This window comes from Hemicordylus capensis, chromosome 4, assembly GCF_027244095.1.
Source record: "Hemicordylus capensis ecotype Gifberg chromosome 4, rHemCap1.1.pri, whole genome shotgun sequence".
Taxonomy (NCBI): domain Eukaryota; kingdom Metazoa; phylum Chordata; class Lepidosauria; order Squamata; family Cordylidae; genus Hemicordylus; species Hemicordylus capensis.
In genome coordinates this window covers 92,589,748-92,603,026 of record NC_069660.1, presented here as the reverse complement: position 1 = coordinate 92,603,026, position 13,279 = coordinate 92,589,748, and the positions used below count along the sequence as shown (strand labels likewise).

At 42.9% G+C, this 13,279-nt stretch overlaps 1 long non-coding RNA gene across 1 annotated transcript; it reads left to right on the top strand.

Moving 5' to 3' along the window:
- Window positions 1-3,959: 3,959 nt before the first annotated feature.
- On the top strand, window positions 3,960-8,911 carry LOC128324505 (uncharacterized). Its single transcript, XR_008306905.1, has 3 exons — window positions 3,960-4,066; window positions 5,364-5,500; window positions 7,816-8,911. It is a non-coding gene; the product is annotated as an uncharacterized LOC128324505 (long non-coding RNA).
- Window positions 8,912-13,279: the final 4,368 nt, after the last annotated feature.

Sequence of the window (13,279 nt, the reverse complement as noted above, 5' to 3'; positions counted from 1 at the left end):
TAAATGGGGGCCTTGAAGCTGTGGCTGACTCCACTGCCCTATCACTAGCATCTCAGGAAGTCATCTAGTCAGTGAGGAAGAGGCATGAGTCTATTTCTTCATTATCACTTCACTTGGTGTGATTATGATTGTTGGACTTATTGGGGGCATATCTTTCTTCTGTGCTTTCCATCACTCTCTGGTACCTTCAGGTAAATATAAAACACTAAGCTAATGTGAGGAATATAGCATGTTTAAATTAATCATGTAGTCCCCTGAAACATGACAAGCCATAAGGGATGAAAAGTCATATTTTCCATGGCTGGTTCATAGTGCCTGAATGAAGCATCATTTGATATAGCAACACACTAGGGCTAGATCTACACATGTAGTAAAATGAGGTGGCAATGGTAAAGTTCTGAGGTGGTAGAATGTACTGTTCCACTTCAAGTTAAGGTGATGGTTACCATTTCTGAATGCTTCTCTATGCAGGGGAAGAAGAAAAAACACCCTAACTGAACTTAGAAAACTATGCAGCAGAGATAAAAGTTCTAGCCCTGCGTTCTTTTTCTTGTGCTAGTTTGTTTTAAAATTGCAGGCAGGGATTTTAACAATGTTGTGAGTATAGAAGAACAAGAAGTTCTAAGTAGAACCAATACAGCCTACTTCCTGCTTCTTTCAACATGGTGAATCTTGCAACACTCCCCATCATGATATGCTCAGACCACCTCCTATATACTCTAAGCATGGTTTGTATCTGACAGTGAACAGAGTTCTAAAGGGGTTATATTTATTTATTTATATTTATTTATTATTAAAACTTTTATACCACCCTTCCAAAAGGCTCAGGCTTACAAAAGGCTTACATTAAAACACCATTAAAATCAGTTAATAATTAAAACAAAAATAATAAAGCATAAAAACAATAATTAACAATTAAAAACATCATAAAACAACAATTAAATAATAATAAGAATTTAAAAAACAAGTTTTAAAAAGCTGAGAAAGCCTGGTTGAAGAGATGTGTTTTCAAGTGTTTTTTGAAAATTGCCAGAGATGGGGAGGATCGTATCTCAGCAGGGAGTGCATTCCACAATCTTGGGGCAGCAGCTGAGAAGGCCCGTCTCTGTGTAGCCACCAAATGAGTTGGTGGCAACTAGAGACGGACCTCCTCAAGTGACCTCAATGGGCGGTGGGGCTCATAGTGAAGAAGACGCTCTCTTAAATACCCAGGGCCTAAGCCGTTTAGGGTTTATAAGTTATAACTATAGTGATATTTGCAATCTGAGTGGTCACCATCTTGCTTTTGGTGGATCAAAAGAAAAGTACTCTTGTCTAGAACCTTTCAGAATCCCTCGCATGTACTGTAAGTTTGTTTTTTATTGGAGTCTGAACACAGAAGTTATTTGGACATGTGGACATGGTGATCTCATAAGCCTCACCCCCTTTGGAAAGTAGGCTACAGATGGTATCCCCTACCTACAATCTGAAGAGGCACAATCCATTTTACCATTTTGGGCCTCTACTATCTCTTTCTGCTGCATGTGTAGATGCAGCCTTAGTGTGGTTTCATATCCATGAGGGCACATTCACATGGGCCATTTATTTGCATGTGTAAATCCAGCTATTGATTGATTGATTGATTGATTAAGTGCCGTCAAGTCGATGTCAGTGACTACATAGATAGATTCTCTCCAGGATGATCTGTTTTCGACTTGGCCTTCAAGGTCTCTCAGTGGTGCATTCATTGCTGTCGTAATTGGGTCCATCCACCTTGCTGCTGGTCATCTTCTTCTTCTCTTTTCTTCAACTTTTCCCAGCATCACGGACTGCTCAAGGGAGCTAGGTTTTCACATAAGGTGTCCGAAGTATGATAGTTTGAGCCTGCTCATTTGTGCCTCGAGTGAAAATTCTGGATTGATTTGTTGATCCATTTGTTTGTTTTCCTGGCTGTCCATGGTATCCTCAAAAGTCTTCTCCAAAGTCTTCTTCAAAAGTGTCAATATTTGCTTCTTCAAGGTCCAGCTTTCGCATCCATAGAGTGTCATGGGAAAAACCATTGTCCAAATGATTCTAATCTATGTAGGTATAGACATATCATGGTATCTAATTATCCTTTCCAAGGCCTTCATTGAAACCCTACCAAGTGCTAGTCTGTGGTGATTGCTGGACCCTTTACTGTTGATGGTCGATCCTAAAAGGCAGAAGCTATCCACCACTTCAATGTCTTCAATATCTTCATTATCAGTTCTGAGGCTGGTTGCTGTATCCACTGTCATTAGTTTAGTCTTCTTTACATTTGGTCGTAGTCCCCTTTTCCCCCACAGTGCTCCTTGACTTTCATTACTAGAGCTTTCAGATCACCCACATTCTCAGCTATCAGAGTGGTGTCATCCACGTAATGCAGGTTATTGATGTTTCTTCCTCCAGCTTTAAAACCACACTCATCTTCTTCCAATCCAGCTTATCTCAGTATATGTTCAGCATATAAGTTGAATAAATATAGAACTTTTATAATGCCTCAGGCATAATACTTTCCACTGGAAATCACACATTCAGCTGCCCATCATTAAGTTTACAGTCATCAAGTGTAAACATTTGTGAACTTTGGGAGTACATGATAATAAACAGGTTGAAAGTCACAGTGAAGAATTCATCTGTATTAGCTTGGTTTATGTAGTAATGTTTGTGGTTTTTGCTTATACGAATATGAATATGACAAATATTTATATACTGTTTTCCAACCAAAGTTCCCAAAGTGGTTTACATAGATATTAAAAAAGGCTCCCTGTCCCCAAAGGGCTCACAATCTTGAAAAGAAACTTAAGACAGGCACCAGCAACAGCTACTGGAGGGATGCTGCGCCGGGGATGGATACGGCCAGTTGCTCTCCCCCTGCTAAATAAAGAGAATCACCATTTTAAAAAGATGCCTCTTTGCTCAGTTATCAGGGGGCTAGGAGATAACCTCTATGTTCAGCAAGGCAGTTATGTTTTAACCAAGAAAGGATCTGTTTGCTTGGCTGGCTCTTTCTATCTTTGTCCTTTACAGGCAGTAGTGAAAGGGGTTTGCTGGCATCCAAAAACTGTCCAGTGTGAAGTTAAATGTTCTGTCCAATCAAATTAAAGCAGAAAAGACTTCACAAGGGTTCAGGCAATCAATTTAAAAGGTGACAAATGGGATAGGCTTGGCCAGGTCTACCTGAACATTTTGAGGAGTGGAGTATAAAAGGGTCTGAGCAGGTTCACAGTAGGCTAAAGTAGGCTAAAGAGTTGATGGGCATGAGATGGAGAACTCTAGAGGGCTGCATTTGGCCCTTGGGACTTTGCTGACTTCCGCCCAGTAGGAATATCCTGAAGCAACAGCAAGAACCATGAAGAGCACTTTGCTTGTCCCAAAGATGAACAGCAGTGACTTAATACAGTTATGTACTTGAGACCAGATGAGATGCATGTGGCAGTGATGATGGCCCAATGGGCAAGTGAGCTAGCTGTTGCTGCTGCTTCAGCATCAGCAGCAGTGACAGAGACAGCTATAGATGGAGTGGGCTGGAACAGTGGCAGCAGCAGTATCAGGCAGGCACAGGCAGAGCACACCCCAGAAAGGCATAGGGCCATGCGTTCAGTCAGTTCCCTTCTCTCCAAGGGGGGACAACCTCTGTTCTCCCAGGAAACTGCCTTACTGTGCCATCCTACACATGTTTTCTTGGAAATATATCCAACAATGTACCCAGTATGAGGTTTACTCCCAAGTAAGCATGCCTAGGATCACAGCCTGAAAAGCCACAGAGATGTAGGGAGAGGAGAGGACTTGGCATTTATTTGGAGCTGGCATGCATTTCAGGTGCCCCACTGACTGAGCAGGGATAGGGCCTATGCAGAGGTGCACCTAGGTAATTTTGAAGCCTGGACCTAAAGGCCTTTGAGAACAAGTCAAAGATCCAGGACGGCAGTTGGATGGCTGCAGCAGAACTCTTAGGTCTAGCATTCTAAAGATAGCTGCCTTAACAGCCATCAGAGACTGGTGAAGGGAAAAAAACACCCTTATCTTTAGGCGTGTTGCCAAGGTACCTCAGTTGGTAAGTGAGGTGAGTAAGTGAGTGTTACTGGAGTAGAGAAAGGGAATGTGGACCAGAGTTTGGTAGGGATTAGGACTAAGCCCAGCATAATTAGACAGTCTTTTCAGTCCCTTAAGATTATTTATTTTTAAACTAGATAATTTTGAATCACCCAGCTTAAATATATTTTGAATATTCCCTAAATAAATACTTTATTTCACCAGCAGTATCACCACACCCATGCCAAAATACCATCTACCACAAGGGAGTTCAGTTCATAAGGGTGACCAGGCATCTGTGGGGTACTCAGACTGGTGGCAGCATGGAGGTTGTAGTGTCTCACTGGGTATTGGTGGGGAGAGCCTTTGCAGGCACTACGGACAGCATCTAAAAAAATATTAAACTGCATCCAAAGAAACCATACCTATACTTTACAGAAAGTTTAGGTTCAGTGGAACTTGGCATTTCAATTTAATCATTGCACTGAAAAGATGACAACCATGTAGCAGCGTGCTTTAGAAATGGGGCTGTTATTGAACAGCCCATCATGATTTCAGCTTCCTTTCATGGTTCCAGAAATGAGCACAGCAAGCATAGCCCATGTCAAGTATGTCTATACAGCCTCTTTTACTGTTCTCACTCTCAATCCCAGTCCTGCTCCTCCCAGTTCATCCAGTATCTAGATTAATCAGGATTTTACTTTTGGACAAGGGGTAGAGAGAGGAAAATTGGGCTCACTGAGATAAAAATAAAGAGAACAGGGTTGTTGAACTAAATGGCTTTTTCCATTCTAACAGTCTTTATGTCCTTGAAATTTCATTTGAAATGGAGCAGCCTGCTATTTCCGCTCCAAAAGGGGGGGGGGATCAATACAATCAACACGTTAATATGTTCTCAGTTACAATGAAAAAGTATCTGGGGAAAGAAGAGATGATATGCTTAACAAACATCTGTAAACTTAAAAGCCATCAGCAAAGAGAGTAATTTTTTAAAGTTATGAGGTAGGGAAAGCAGGAGGCAATCAGTGGGTGCTTCAGTCCAGTATTTGTTTTCCATTATTCAGAATTGGAATATAAAATACAAGGAATAGAGCGCCTCTAGGTATATGTGGAGTGTCTTTCCATCTTAAAGAGGTAAATAACTATAGCTTAACCTCCAAAGCATGGGATTTGGAGCTATCCCGGGTTGTGAGGAGTTTAATGTTCTTATTTTGTTGTAAACCGCCCAGAGACGTAAGTTTTAGGTGAAAATATGTTAAACAAACAAACAAACAAACAAACAAATAAATAAATACAAAAAAATTTCTGTTCCTTCTGCCTTAAATCAGTCCCTGGAGACATTCTGTGGTGACACTTTTAATGGGTTATTTGCGGACAAAATCTCCTGTATTCGGGCTGACTTGGACTCCACTATTTCTGCAAGGTCTATGAAGAAGGTGTCCAGCAATTCCTCTTGCAGTATTAGGTAGGATCAGTTTTTATCTGTGACTCTTGAGGATACGGACAAGCTGCCTGGGGCGGTGCGTTCTACAACGTTCTCTGGATTCTTGCCCAACTTGGATTCTTCTATCTAGCAGGGAGATTGTTGGAGGTGTCCTAGTTAATATATCATAAATGCATCGCTGACGGAAGTTAGGGTGCCTCCATGTTTGAAGGAGGCAGTGGTTAGACCACTTCTTAAGAAGCCTTCCCTGGACCCTTTGGTAATGGATAATTATAGGCCAATCTCCAATCTCCTTTGGTTGGGCAAGATGATTGAGAGGGTGGTGGCCGACCAGCTCCAGGCAGTTTTGGAGGAAACTGATTATCTAGACTCATTTCAAACTGACTGTAGAGCTGGCTATGGGGTTGAGACAGCCTTGGTTGGCCTGATGGATGACCTTTACCGGGGAATCGACAGAGGGAGTGTGACGGTATCCTTCTGGATTGCCTGGGGGAGTTGGGGACAAGGGCTACCATTCCTATCTCTTGAGTAGATTCCAGATGGTGGAGCTTGGTGACAGCTGCTCCTCAAAACAGGAGCTATTATATGGAGTTCCTCAGGGCTCCATTCTGTCACCAGTGCTTTTTAAATATCTACCTGAAACTGCTGGATGAGGTCATCAGGAGATTTGGTGCTGGGTGTTATCAATATGCTGATGACACCCAAATAGACTTCTTCTTTTCACCTTCATCATCAGGAAATGGCACTCATTTTCTAAATGCCTGACTATGGGCAGCAATGGGCTGGATGAGGGGTAACAAACTGAAACTGAATCCAAGCAAGACGAAAGTGCTCATTGTAGGGGCTCAGAATTCTTCCTGTGCTGGATGGAGTTACATTCCCCCAGAAGGAACAGGTACGCAGCTTGGGAGTGCTCTTGGATCTAGGCCTCACCCTGGTATCTTAGGTGGAGGCCATGGCCATGAGTGCTTTCTATAAGCTTCAGCTGATCCAACAGCTGCGTCCTTTCCTTGAAGAGGATGACCTCAAAACAGTGGTGCATCAGCTGGTAACCTCCAGGCTTGACTATTGCAATGCGCTCTCCATGGGGCTGCCTTTGTATGTAATTCAGAAACCTCATTTAGTTCAAAATGCAGCAGCCAGAGTGGTCTCTGGGGCAACCTGAAGAGACCATATTATGCCTGTTTTGAAACAGTTGCACTGGCTGCCAATATGTTTCAGGGAAAAATACAAAGTGCTGGTTATTTCCTTTAAAGCCCTGAACGGCTTAGGTACAAGTTATCTTAGAGAGCGCCTTCTTCTGCATTATCCCCACCGCATGTTAAGGTCATCTGAAGAGGTCTGTTTTCAGTTACCACCAGCACATCTGGTGGCGACTAAGAGGCGGCCTTCTCTGTCGCTGCTCCTGGGCTGTGGAATGCACTCCCAGCAGAAATGCATAGTTTGCGTTCATTGTTAGCTTTCAGTAGAGCCCTTAAAACCTATCTGTTTGGCCTGGCCTTCCAGGGTTTTTAAACTGTTTTAAATGTTTGGTCTGGTCCTCCAGGGTTTTTAATTGTTTCAAATGTTTTAATTGTTAATTAGTTTTATGTTGTTTTTATAGTTTTTGTTTTTAACTATTAATTGATTTTAATTGATTTTATTTTGATGTAAATCACCCTGAGGCATTTTTGGAAGGGCGATAAATCAAATCAAATCAAAAACAAACAAACAAACAAATAAATAAATAAAATATAATATGTCTTTCAGACAATGTTTCCCAGCATATCTCTTTTTTTAGAGTGGTGTGCTATAAGATGTGCATAATTATTGGTGATTTGGGGTACAAGAATGTATGTAGGGATGATTAGTCTGTCAAAATTAACTTCTGAGGCTACACAGTGACCATTCTGGATATAGTTCCATCCACTCCATTGTCTTATACAACTGCTGATGGCAGAAAATTATAGGTGGCTATAGATAGCAGTAGCATCATCTGTGGATGGAAGCATAACAGCATTGGGCAGGGGGCAGCAGGTTTGGAGTGGATAGTAGGCTTCCCTAGGAACCTGAAAGCAGAATCCTTAGATTCCAAACCATAAATACCTGTAAGCATTCCCTAACAGGGCAAATAATAGCTATAGTAAGGGAAGGATTTACATTGGGAACATGACACAGAAGGAAAGTGTTAAGCCAGTGCCAGAGTCCTGATCTAGTTTAGACCCCACTACAGATGCTTTTTAAAATGTAAAGAGACAGGAGATCAAATTGCAGTCTCTAACATCTCATCTGGTTTGGGATGAAAGTGAAATGAATCAAGAGCCTTAATAATACCAGTGGTTTATTTCCTCCAACAGCTAATTTCATATCCTGGTATAGCTGACCGTGCAGTTCTGGGACTAGAAGATGCATTTCTTGACTGGTTGGTGTCCTTTTCATAAGCCTGACTTGGTTTAGTCTGGAATGGACAGTATAGTTGACTCTGGAGTTCTTAAACATTTGCTTCGAAGCTGAGGTTCAGATCTGACTCCTCTTGTGGGAGGAGAAAATAGCTAACAAACAAGCACATATCTATCAAAGTTCACATTCTCAATAAGCAATCAATAATCCATTACAAAAGGTCTATGTATAAAAAGTAGCAGCCAGCATGAGAGAGACTGCAAACTGCAGAGATGTGGTAAATCCAGATGGATCCAGCTAATGTAAACTGTCTTGCCTGTAAACATCTTTGAATATATTTAAAGTGTGAGTTCATCAGTTCTGCACACAGAAATTCCACTCTGAGACTTCGAGAGAAAGTTTGTTTATTTTGTTTCATGAATGCTTGTCATGTACATCTGCAGCATTCAGAAAAAACCACCAGTAACAACAGAGACCCAGTGGCCCAACCATTGCATCAGTTCTTTGTTAAAGAAGAAAAAGAAGAAAGGCACACACAGGCAAAAAAGAGTCAAATATGCAATGGCCTCAAATAGAAAGGTCATAGATTAGACCTGAAGGCAGTCAAGGCAGGAAGCATTTGAACACAGATGGGGAAAAGGACCTGCCCCCCATAGTCATAACCTCAACCAATCTCATTGCCTCGGAGGTATGTAAGTGGTGGATGGAGACTTTTCCAAAGAGCTGATGGCAGTAACCTCTGTCTGATAGTTGGTCATAGGGTTCTAATGCTGTCAAGGTCAGTGTCTGAATCATGTTCTGAGCACATTAATGCACTCCCATGGAAGCATAGCTATAACTTTCCTACTTGCCTTTCAAGAAAATGGTTTCCCCATTTTGCTTCAATCTGTAGTTTGCTGGATGACACCATTGCCACTTGTTCCTTCCCTTACAATTTTCACTACTTTTCTATCTGGCAGTATTTTTTATAACTGAATGATATTGGCTACTGTATACCTCATTGAAATGGAGTTTGTTTTAGGTGTGTGTTTGCAAATAAATCTGAATTTCTGCCTTGAAGCATAAGTTGTGTCAGAGGAGTGTGTGGTTTGGGTCAGAGATAATATGGAGTCCTTGTAAATGGTTTGACAAAGGGGCTCATGTCCTCTAATCCCATGCTGGTTGCTGCACTCAAAAGTTAACAAAGTTTCCAACATTGCACTATCATGCCATTTGCCTTACATTGCATACTGATCCATTGTCCCCAGAGTGAGAAGGTTAGTTCTTTTTCTGCTCTGTTATCTTTTCTGTGTCGACTTTTGAATGCTGGTAATAAAGAAGCTCTATTTGCTGATTGTCAGTAGGGAACACATTTCCTACTTAAGATGGGGTGGGTGGAACAGCCTTTTGTAGGATATACAAACCTGGTATTGTCAGGAACATATATTTTCAGTCTAACTTCATGTAGCCTAAAATGCCCATATAAATGCATCAAAGATGTAAAGAAAATATGTTTTGCATCAATCCAATCTCCAGTCTTACAAATTGGCTGCTATGAATTGGCAGAGATACTTTGTCAAGACAGCTTATTTATGGATTTTAGTAATCTAGGGAGAGATCATCGTTCTTCTTAATTTAACCAATTGAGAAAAAAGATGTCCTGCCAGCTCTGGAGTAGGTATTGTTTGGCATGAATTACAAACACCATTGCATCTTCCCTGGAGAAAATTTGGCTGGCGAAGTGCACAGCCCCAAAGTAAAAACATTAGGGGATGATTTATCATATATACTACCATATGCAGCCATTATTTAGGGTGATGATCAGGAGTACAGATCTGGATTTTTAAAGACACTGAAAGATCATCTTCCACATTAAAATACAGTAGTTCTCATCTTCCAACATGTTATGATTCCAAGTGCCTGAGACTAAAGAGGGAAGTTCCTCCTCCTCTCTTCCAGCTCCCTCAGTCAATTTCCTTTCCTGGGAATGAAGCTGTCAGTCATTGCTTACTCACTTTCTTAAATGACTGTGTAGAGTGTGACATGCCATGCATGTCTATAAAGACCAACTGGCTCCTTGTGAGACATCTGGCATCCAGTGGGAGCCAAGTAGCACCAGCACCACCATGGCAACCATATTGCTGCTTGCTGAAGTCTTCCCATTGTTTGGGGAAAAGATCAACATTTGCCCTGTACCTACAGTGCCCCAGATTTCAGCCCATGTCATGGAAATACTGTAGGTAAACTTAATTTATCTGTGTTATCTCTGGGTTTCTTTTTTGTTTAACAGTAGATCACTTGCAACTGGCCTTTATATATATATCAATACATCTCTACACATTCTCTTTGAAATTTATGCCATGTGCACGTGCGCGCGCGCGCACACACACACACACACACTCTAAATAAGGATTAACTGTAGCTATTGACTAAATCCTTGGAAATTGAAGTTATCCATCACATTCATGACAGACAGTTCCCACCATTCTAAATACAATATGTTGAGTTCTGTTGGGATGCTGTAGAGCAGGGGTAGACAACCTTGGCTTTCCAATTGATGGGAGTTGTAGTTCTGTTGGAGATGAACTTCCAGTGCATCGACCTTTTGCACCAACTGTCCTAATGACCACTAGGGGCATTGGGAGTAGAGACAGTGAGTCAGGGTCTCCCTATCTGTCCCTACTCTATGACCCCTGAACTGACTCTGCAGCACTTCCTGTGCTGAGTCACAATCCTTCCTTTCCTCCTAGAGAGCAGATGGAAACATCTCTCTCTCTCCTTACCTATCCACTATGTAGTCCTTTAGATTAGAGATAGGTCTTTCCTATCTAAGTGTATTTAACCAATAAATATTTAGTGTTTAGTCATACAAGGATCTCCATGCGTTTTCTCTAAACAGCTGCAGTATCCAAACCATCCTCTGCTACCTACTCTGTAACTGGAGTGTGTGCTCATTCCTTAGTGCTCTGCTGTTTTACCTATTGTGGGTAAAAATCAACAACCTCTAACAAGTTCAACAACAGCTGTAGAGCCAAGGTTGCCTACACCTACTGGAAAGGAAGGTGGGGAAAGCAGAAATGTGGAGGCACTGCTGCTGTCTCACTGCAACCTCAGCTAGACATATAGGTCAATGATGTGGGAATGAGATAACCATAAGTTCTAGAGCACTTTCTCATGAGCAGTGAGAAAGGGCAAGAGGGTTAGTGGGGAGAAAGCCCCAAAGAGCTTACCTCCCTGCAGATAATCGACGGTGTCCGTTTTGGTGGGTGGTCACCTGCCCAGACAACTACCGGCTGCTGCCGATAGCTTGGAGGGCTGGAGTGCCACGATGCGTCGCCCCATGTTGCACCACCCTGGACCCCAATAATGCACTGCATGAGTGTGTGGTGAATGATGGGGATCCCCCTCCCTGAAGCTGCCCGGGATCTTCTCAGTCTGCTTGCCAAATTGCAGACAATCACAAAAATGGGGTTAGGAAAGCACTCACTTTCCTAACCTCAATTTGGAGGGCGGCTGCCTGGGCAGATTTGCTGCCAAGCTGCTGCCAGGATCGGGCCCAGTTCCAGCGGTACACATGAGCACTGAAAACTAGGCTGGGCTTCCTTAGCCCAGTTTTCGGTGCGTGTGTGAATAGCTTCCTAGAGTAGTAGAACAAAGTGTACTACTTCACACACTGCAGGTTGGTACTGCAGTAGTACACAAAGTGTACTACTTCACACACTGCAGGAGAGCCTAGCCCGATTTTTGCTAATCGTAAGAACCACTGGGCTTGGCTGCAAGCCCGGTGGTTCTTGAGCGGCCAACCTGCTCAAGTAGCCTGCCTCTTAGCCCAGGTTTGTGGAGCGAGTGCTCTGCAAACCCGGGCTATTGGATCGTGAGTAGCTGCGGCACGGCTCTGCGCCATGGCTACTTATGAGGAGACCCCCGGAGGGGAGTTGAAAAGCTGCCTCCTGGCTCCAGGGGTCTTGCCAGCATGCCCTGCGTGCTCACGCAGGGCATGCTGGAGCTTGCGGGGGCCAATTGGCCCCCGCTCCCCCCAGGACCCGCCGGCTCCGTCACAGAGCCGGCAATTGTGTGGGCGGCTAATATGGCTGCCCAGGGCTCCTGCAGAGATCGTCTGTGGGGAGAGCGGGCTTAGCCCGCTCCCACCGCAGTATCGGCAAAAGCGGGTCTCATGGATCGTGAGACTCACCTCATTATGTATATGTGTTTGTGTATATGTTGCTGTAGGTAGAAAACCAATCTAATACCAAGCAGGCAGCTAGACCTTTTCTCAACAATGTGTTAATTTTATTATACTTGTAAGGAGGGCTTTTTAGGGGAGAGAAGAATTGTTTAGGATCTATTTGAATCCATGGCTTGAAGTTAGTTTCAGATATCAGGTTCTCTGAAATAGGCACCTTAGAATAAGCTGAGATTGGTGGGTTCAGATGTCGTGACCAATCCTGGCTTATCCTAACCTAGAAATGAATTAAATTGGAGCTTGGCTTCAGCTGAGGTTTAGTGCTAAGTTGGAACCTGCCCTCTTCCTCAGTATACCCTATATTATAGAGTTGTTATAAGGATAAAAGGTGGTACCATGTATGCTGCACTGAGCTCTAGGAGAAAGGTAGGATAAAAATATAATTATTTTATATTATTTTATATTATGGAGAGGGCCTGGTTGAGATCATAAATGCTTCTCTGAGGGAAGGTAGGATGCCTCCTTGTTTAAAGGAGGCAATTATTAGACCTCTTTTAAAGAAGTCTACACTTGATCCCTCTGTTGATACTTTTGAATCTTTCAGTGGCTTCCTATACCATCGATGATGGTATCTTTCTGGATCTCTTGAGGGGACTGGGCGTAGGGGGCACTGCTTTGCAGTGGTTGTGCTCATACCTCTTGGGCAGATTTCAGAAGATGTCACTTGTAGACTGTTGCTCTATGAAGTGAGAGCTTTTGTATGGTGTCTTTCAGTGCTCTCCATCTTGTCTCCAATGCTTCTTAACATCTACATCTACATGAAATTGCTGGGAAAGATCGCTGGGACTGTCTAGTATGTTCAGTAAGCACAGAGGCCGAAGTCTAGGGCTGAAGTCAGGGCCGAAGTCCAGGGCCTCCACACACCCTGGGGCCTCTCAAATCCTCTTTAGTCTGTCCTGGGTGGTGTGGTTTGTGCCCTCAATAACCTATGTGTTAAAAAACGATGCTTAACTTGCAGCAGGTGGGGGGTGGGGGGTGGGGGGTGGGAGACCTTTAGGTCCAGGCTCCAAAATTACCTAGGTGCACCTCTGAGTAAGCATAACAAATCTGTTTGAGCTGACACCTTTGTATTAATTCATAAGATATATTGCTTTATATATGCTGTGAGTTGATCTTTTAGGTAGATTACATGATAGGTGAATAAAAGCTAGTTTGTGGAGGATCCTGACTTGGGCAAACGGACAGGTTAGATGCTCCCA